Raw genomic sequence first — 8,691 nt, 5'->3', positions numbered from 1 at the left:
GCATCGGGGGCATCAGGTGCCTTGGGGGGTCAGGTTCCCTCGGCATTTACACGATTGCCCTTGCGGCGACTGATAACCGATTACTCCAGTGAGAAAACATGCTTTCAATGTTTTGCTTAAGATTTGGCAAAACATGTTGTTGAATAGTCATTTTTCACTAGAGATTGTGTCGGCGTTAGTTCGAGGCATGCTTTTGTTTTACACGGCGTGCTGGAGTAATTACATATTCGTTCAAAATACAACTAATCAAAGTAGGATGAAATAATGGTATAGTTATGACCAACTTATGGCCAAAAAGAGCACTATGTAGAACACTAGGTATTAAGGTCCTCTAAAAATTCAAAATATTAGTCATTCTTTAATAATAAAAAAATGAATAAAACTTAGATATTAAAAAAAGAAATATTTTTTTAATATATTTTAAACAATATATATTAAGAAATAAGTTACAATTTTTGAAATATAATCAAAGGAAAAGATTTTTTTAATTTTTAATTAATATTTCCCTTAAATTATTAATAAAAAATTAAAACTATATGTTAAAATTTAAAAAATCTGAAAAAAATCATGAAAAATCCTCTATTATTTCCAAGTGGAATCATAAAAAAATGATGAGTTTTGGTATGTCAAATCCCTTCCCGAATTAATTCAGAGAAAAAGATTTATAAAATCAAAATAAAATATTAAAAAAATCTGAAAAAATCTGAAAATATTATTTGGAGTACTAGGATTTATAAGCTTTCATTTGGTTATAAGAGCATAAAAACAAATGAGTGGAACTCCGAAAATGGGCATTATGATTGCTCGAACACCTAGGTCAAAATTGTTGGAACTTGGGAAATTGCTTAAATGTCATATATAGGGAGGGGGACTCCCGTTCTACTGGGCACGCGTTGCGGCTGCTGGGGCTGCTGGTGGCGTCGGGGCGCGCTTAGGGCTTCCTCGGGGCTCTGATCAGCCACTTTGTTGTGGTAATTCAGGTTGCCTTGAAGGTGTCGTGAGAAACTTTCGGATCTTACCCAGCAACAAAAGGGCCAACTGAAGCCTCTGTCGCCGTCAAGCGAAATTGGTGCTAGGCTTCGTTCAGAGTCGTTTCTCAGGATTCCGTGAAGCGATAGTAAAGGCCCCCACATATTTGTCCCTCGAGTTGACCCAAAAACTTTGATTCGTTGTCCCTTTACTATCGACGGCCCGATGTAAAATGTCCCTAGATAGCGAGGTGGCCTTTGCACACGTGTAGTCGGATGGTGAAACCAAGCGTGCTTGCTTTATTTTCCAAAATAGCTAGATTCTTCTCGGTTATGAACAAACATGGATGGTTAGGCGGGGCTAGTATTATGATGCAACTATTTCGGCCTCAGTATGCCAATCTTGAAGCTTCTCGGTGACCTTCGGCTACCAGTGGCTAAATGGTGCGGTTGAAAGGGTCGTGATCTTTGCTGAGTGTTATCTCTTTGTTTGTTCAAAACATGAGTCCCTAGTTCTTGGAATTTATTCGTTGTAGGCCGATGTTGGGGAAGCCTAAATCTTAACGTGTTCCTTGGTCGTTGTTTCCCTATATAGAGTCGGACGGTGAAACCAAGTGTGCTTGCTTCGTTTTACAGAATAGCTAGATTTGTCTCGGTTCTGAACAAACATGGCTGGTTAGGCAGGGCTAGTGTTATGATGTAACTGTTCGAGCCTCAGTATGCCAAGCTTGAAGCTTCTCGGTGACCTTTGGCTACTGGTGGCTAAATGGTGCGGTTGAAAGGGTCGTGAACTTTGCTGAGTGCTTTCTCTTTGTTTGCTCGGAGCAGGAGACCTTAGTTCTTGGATGCGAATGGTTTACTTTGTGATACATGCTTAGCGGTTCATGTTTCCTTCATTTGTTATGGTCAAGTCCTTTCTCGACTTTGGGTCTTTTTGGGCTTGTACCTAATGGGTGTTGGAGGCATGTTATACGTGTAGCACATGAGTGGTGGTTGGTTTATTCCGGTTGGTTGGTTCCCTGCCTTGGCAGCGACAATCGCTTGTTCAAACCTGTTCAATTATGCCCGAGTGCTAAATATTTTTCCTTGGGTTGGCCTGGCCCCCTGTGCAGCATACCGATTTTGACGGAATTCTCAAGTCTCAGAGTCATACCTCTTTCTCGATCTAATTGTTTGGTGCGAGGTAGACCTCAAACCTCACTTGGATGTATGTCCTTGCTTTGCCATTTAAGCTAGCAGGCACCGGATACCCATGTGTCGCTCGAAGTCTTTTATGTGGAAACATGTTCGGCTTGGGGTATTTGCCCCTTTTATGTCAGAAATTATTGTCCCTTACGGAAGACTGTCATGCCCTGCATTGACTTAAGGATGGTATATGCGGAGCCGGCACCAAAGAGGAATGCCACCTTGTTGATCCTGCTAGTAGTCATATGCTTGTCTCAAAGATTAAACCATGCATGTGTAAGTATGAACTAATTCAGACTGTGAAACTGTGAATGGCTCATTAAACCAGTTATAGTTTGTTTGATGGTATCTGCTACTCGGATAACCGTAGTAATTCTAGAGCTAATACGTGCAACAAACCCCGACTTCTGGAAGGGATGCATTTATTAGATAAAAGGTCGACGCGGACTCTGCTTGTCGCTTCGATAATTCATGATAACTTGACGGATCGCACGACCCTCGTGTCGGCGACGCGTCATTCAAATTTCTGCCCTATCAACTTTTGATGGTAGGATAGTGGCCTACTACGGTGGTGACGGGTGACGGAGAATTAGGGTTCGATTCCGGAGAGGGAGCCTGAGAAATGGCTACCACATCCCAGGAAGGCAGCAGGCGTGCAAATTACCCAATCTTGACACGGGGAGGTAGTGACAATAAATAATAATACCGGGCTCTTTCAGTCTGGTAATTGGAATGAGTACAATCTAAATCCCTTGATGAGGATCCATTGGAGGGCAAGTCTGGTGCCAGCAACCGCGGTAATTCTATCTCTGTTATGGATCAAAAATTAAGGTATAATAATTATTGTATTTATTACTAGGGAATGTGAGCTTCGAGGCTTGATTTGACTGCTCTTGTATTTCGTGACTCGATCTGCCTTAATAAGACGCCTACGTACCTTGTTGATTTCCAAGGATCAAGTCAAAAAATATAGTTCTGAGTTGAGGGGTGATACCCCTTATATAGATATTGAGAGTCCTTGAATTGGACTTGATTTAGGAGACTTGGTGGGCAAGTCTTAGAGTTAGAATGGACTTTGGAGTCTTAGGAAACAGGAGGTTGATTCCTTATTCAATTAGGTCCCTTGGAAGCTGATCTACAAGGATTTATATCTTCATTAGGACTCATATTGACAGCTGATTCCCCCTTATTTAATTAATTACGAAATTAATTAATATTCAGTGTTCTCGGCCTTCTTGGTTCCATCAGGCCTGATCTGGTCCAGCAGGCCTGATCAATGTGTCGACTTTTTTAGTCTGAATGTCATACATCTTCTTATTGGGCCTTGTAGCCCAAATTATGTGTAATTAATGCGATATTAATTACGTAATCATGATTTATTTTATTCCCTATCAAATGCCCCCAACTTTTGGGAAACAGTGACTAGGTTTCGCAGAAGTTAAATTCATTTGTTCCCTTTCAGGGTATCGTTTTTGCGTAAAGCGTGCAGCGACCTACACATTTACAATGATTTGCTTTTATTCCTATTATTTAAGAGTTATTTTAATTTCCAGGAATTTTCCTTTAATTTTTGGGATTTTTCCTTAATTTCTAGGAATTTTCCCTTAATTTATGGGATTTTTCCTTAATTTCTAGGAATTTTCCCTTAATTTTGGGATTTTTCATTAATTTATGGAATTTTCCCTTAATTCTGGGAATTTTCCCTTAATTTTATGGAATTTCCAGTAATTTTTATAAATTCTGTATATCATTACTTATTTTTTAGGAATTTTCCCTTAATTTTCAGGAATTTTTCCCTTAATTCTGGGAATTTTCCTTAATTTCTAGGAATTTTCCCATAATTCTGAGATTTTTCTCAATTTTCAGGAATTTTTCCCTTAATTCTGGGAATTTTTCTTAATTTCCAGGAATTTTTTCCCATAATTTTGGGATTTTTCCCAATTTTCAGAATTTATCCTTGATTTCTAGACTTACTCTTTAATTTTTAGGAATTATTCCTAATTTTCCAAAAATATTCATAACTTTCAGAAAAATTTTAAGGAATCTCCTTAATTTTTGAAATTTTTATGAATTTTTTTTTAGAATTTTTTTTTCTTACTCACGTGGGGCTCTCCTCAGTTTCTCAACAGGGTATTTTTCTTCCCTTCTCATTTTATTTTCTTCCATTCTTTATTGACACCACTTTTTTTCATTTTTCTATTGTTTTTGTAGTTGCTAAGGAAATTAATGAGGATAATGTGCCTCTTGTCGAGGAGACCGCAACGATGAAGAAGGCTCGCCTTGCGGGGCTGGATACTCGGGGAAAGGCTACAGAGCCTAGCTTCTTAAGGAAGCATAAGGAGCCCATGGTGGAGGTTCTTGCCGAGGGAGATGAAGCCCACAGTGCCCCTAATTCTGCTGCTACTCCTGTCTCTGCTGCTGCTGGAGCTTTCCAGCCTCTTTGGGGATTCCGCCGAGGGGATACCGTGGTTGGATCCATAAAGCACGCCTGGGATTGGTCTTACCACGGTGTAACCCCTAAGGACTTCACTGATGTGTTAGCTACTCCCGATTTGGAGAGGATAAAGCTCATGGGAGCTCAGTCCTTGGCCTTTATACGACTATTTCTTACAATTTTACTCTCTTTTTACTTTTAGCATTCACTTGCCTTATATTTTAGTTTATCGTTTCATTTCAGTCTAACGCCTACTTCCAAGGCGCTGTGAGGCAAGCTGAATCTTGGAAGAGGGCTTCGGACAAAGTGGATAATGCCCTCAGGAAGCAGCAGAAGAAGTACGCTACTTTGGAGAGAAAGTTGAAGCGTTATTGAGGAGAGCTCGGAGAGTCCAACGCTGAGCTGGTTGTGCTAAGGGCTGAGAAAGACAAGGATATTGACAACTACTTAGACTCGGAAGAGTTTACCCAGTCTATGAGGGTGAGGGACGAGTCGGTGTTCCCTGGTTTTTTTAGGACTGGCCGGGACACGGCCCTTGGGACCGTGAACGAGGCTTGCCCTGATATTAACCCAGCGGACTATGTCTGCCCTGATGACGAGGCTTTACTACAGAGGTTCCGCACCCGAGTGGTTGTCTCGGATCGTATCCCTCAGGACCCGCTTCTTCCTCCTCCAGAGTCATCTTCCAGGCCTGATGCAGATGATAGCTCTTCCTCCTCCAGGACAACTGAGACTTCGAGCGAGAGCGGTGGAGACGATGATATAAATGCTGAGGGCACCTCTGCTCCTTAGAGCTTTTCTAGCCCTGTGCGGCTTATTTATTTTATCTTGTCTTTGAGACTTTGCATATCAGACTTTATATTATTTATTTGTACCAACTTTATTTACCGAACTTTATGCTTCCATCTCATGCACTTAGTTTATTTGCCATGTCACAAAGATTCATACATATTTCGAAAACTTTATAAATTTCACAAATTGTTGGGATTCACCCCTTACACAAGTTTTAATAAACCTCAAAATAAAACTAAAACATGTGAATCCTAAGCAAGCAAAGCTTCAAGGTGCTTTTCAACCTACTTGTCATCTTGACAAGTGGGAATCATGCTCAACCATTTTACACATAGTAAATCTTCAGGTTTTGTGCATGCCAAGTTCTCGGGACTTCAAAACCATCCATAGTCTCAAGCTTGTAAGTTCCTCTACCTTGAACACTTTTGACCTTGTATGGTCCTTCCCAATTTGAGGCAAGTTTCCCTTTTTTCCTAACTCCAGAAGCTTCCACCTTCCTCAAGACTAAGTCACCTTGCTTGAAGAACCTTTCCTTAACCCTTAGGTTGTAGTAGAACGAAGCCTTTTTCTGATATTCCACTATCCTCGCAAGTGCCTCATCTCGTACTTCATCAATTAGATCCAGGGCTAACCTTTGCTCTTCCTCATTTTCCTCAGCATTGAAAGCTTCAATCCTGGGAGAGGAATGTGATATCTCTACAGGAACAACCGCTTCTGCCCCATATGCTAACATGAAGGGAGTTGCTCCAGTCGTGACTCTACAGGTAGTCCTATAGGCCCATCGTATTGGGAGTATTTCATCCACCCAGTTATTTCTCGACTTCTCGATCCTTTTCTTTAGTACATCCAGGATTATTCGATTCGCCACTTCCGCTTGCCTATTGGATTACGGGTGTGCCAAAGAGGTGAATCGTAATTCAATTTCATTCTCCTCATAATACTTCTTGAATTCCTCATTGTTGAAATGTGTTCCATTGTCAGTGACTAGGATCCGGGGAATTCCATACCGGCACATGATATTTTCCCACAGGAATTGTGCAACCTACTTAGTTGTGATTTTGGCCATAGGCTTGGCTTCAATCCACTTAGTAAAATAATCAATGGCTACAATCAGGAACTTTCTTTATGTCATGACCATAAGGAAAGGTCCAAGTATATCCATTCCCCACATGGAAAAGGGGATGGGAGAGTTGATATAAGTCAACGTTTCGGGGGGTTGTCGAACAACAGGTGCATGTTTCTGACAATGATCACACTTCTTCACATATTCTTTGGTATCAGCCATTATCTCGGGCCAATAGAAGCCTAAACGGGTTATCTTATGAGCTAGTGCTCTGCCCCCCAAGTGTTGCCCACAGATACCTTCATGTACTTCCTCAAGAGCCAAGCGTGCCTCATCTGGCCTGAGACATCTTAAGTAAGGAACCACATAAGATCTTTTATACAAAATTCCATCTACCAAGGAGTATCTCAGTGCTCGAACAGCCAATCTTCGGGCTTCAGTAGCATCATTTGGCAACCAACCGGTTTGAATATGGCCCTTAATGGGGTATATCCATGATGTCCCCAGACCTATAGGAGCTACAAGCTTAACATAATGCTCCATGTCTTCAGAACGCGGAAGTATACACTTCCTGAACTTTCCTCTATCTCAGATAAAGCAAACTTTGATAATGCATCTTCCTTAGCATTTTCCTCCCTTGGAATGTGCTCAACGTGGCATTCGTCGAATTGGGTCATCACAGCTCTTACTAGGCGGACGTACTTAGCCATCGTATCATCCCTTGCCTCAAACTCTCCCTTCACCTGTGATATGACCAACTTCGAGTCTCCACAGACCTTCAAGTTCTTGACACTCAGTGTCGCTGCTAGGCCGAGGCCAACTATCAGAGCTTCATATTCTGCCTCATTGTTTGTGGTTGGAAAGTCTAACTTCTTAGCATATTCAATTAAGAACCCATCGGGGCTTTGTAAAACCAAACCTGCTCCACTTGAATTTGTTTTTGATGCTCCATCAAAATAGAGGACCCAATATTCCTTTTCCTTAACTTCCTTCTCTTTGTCTCCTTTATCACCTTCTGTGTTTTGAGGTATAGTATATTCCTACCCCCCGACTTCTTGGTTGGGTATGGTACATTCCACCATGAAGTCAGCCAATGCCTGGGATTTTATTGTCGTTCGTGGCTTATATTTGATGTCAAATTTCCCCAACTCTATTGCCCATTAATCAGCCTCCCACTAGCCTTGGGACTATGAATAATATTTTTCAAGGGCTGATTTGTTAGCACTTCAATCTTATGAGCCTGAAAGTAAGGACGCAACTTTCTTGAAGCCATTACCAAGGCTAAAGCAAACTTTTCAATAGTTGAATAATTCAACTCAGCTCCATGCAGAATTTTTGCTAACATAGTATACAGGTTTCTGGACTTTAAGTTCCTCTTTAACCAATACAGTGCTCAAGGCATTTTCTGAAACGGCCGGGTACAAGTATAAAACTTCATTCAGAGCTGGTTTGGCCAATAACGGGGCCTGGGTCATATATTTCTTTAATTCTTTGAATGCCTTCTGGCTTTCCTCACTCCATACAAAATCTTTAACCTTCTTCAAGGACTTGAAGAACGATAAGAACTTGTCCCCAGACTTGGAGATGAATCGGCCCAATGTAGCCACGCTTCCAGTGAGCTTTTGAATATCTTTGATAGTCTTTGGTGGCTCCATGTCCAGGATTGCCTTTATTTTATCGGGATTGGCCTCGATTCCTCTCTAGGAGACCATCAATCCCAAGAAATTTCCAGATCCTACTCTGAAAGCACACTTTGCAGGATTTAACATCATCTTGTGATATCTCAAGACCTCGAAAGCTTCTCTCAAATGGGTTATATGGTTAGTCTTTACTAGACTCTTGACTAACATGTCATCAACATAAATTTCCATGGTCTTGCCAATAAGATCCTTAAAAATTTTATTCACCAACCTTTGATAGGTGGCTCCTGCATTCTTGAGACCAAATGCCATAACAAGATAACAATAAACACCAAAGTCAGTGATGAACGATACCTTTGGGATGTTGTCCTTGTGCATCTTGATTTGATTGTATCCACTAAATCCATCCATGAAGCTCAACATCTCATGTCTAGCAGTGGCATCTATCAAAGTTGTAACGTCTGAGAAATATTATGTAATTATTTTATCAATAAATAATTATTATGTGATTTTATGTGAATTATGGTGATTTATTTGATAATTGATATTCATATTTGATGTTTATTTCTAATAAAAATTTAGATATTTTAATCTTTAAGTATCCAGAAT

Source organism: Apium graveolens, chromosome 10, assembly GCF_009905375.1.
Source record: "Apium graveolens cultivar Ventura chromosome 10, ASM990537v1, whole genome shotgun sequence".
Taxonomy (NCBI): domain Eukaryota; kingdom Viridiplantae; phylum Streptophyta; class Magnoliopsida; order Apiales; family Apiaceae; genus Apium; species Apium graveolens.
Note: the sequence above shows the minus strand (reverse complement) of the source record.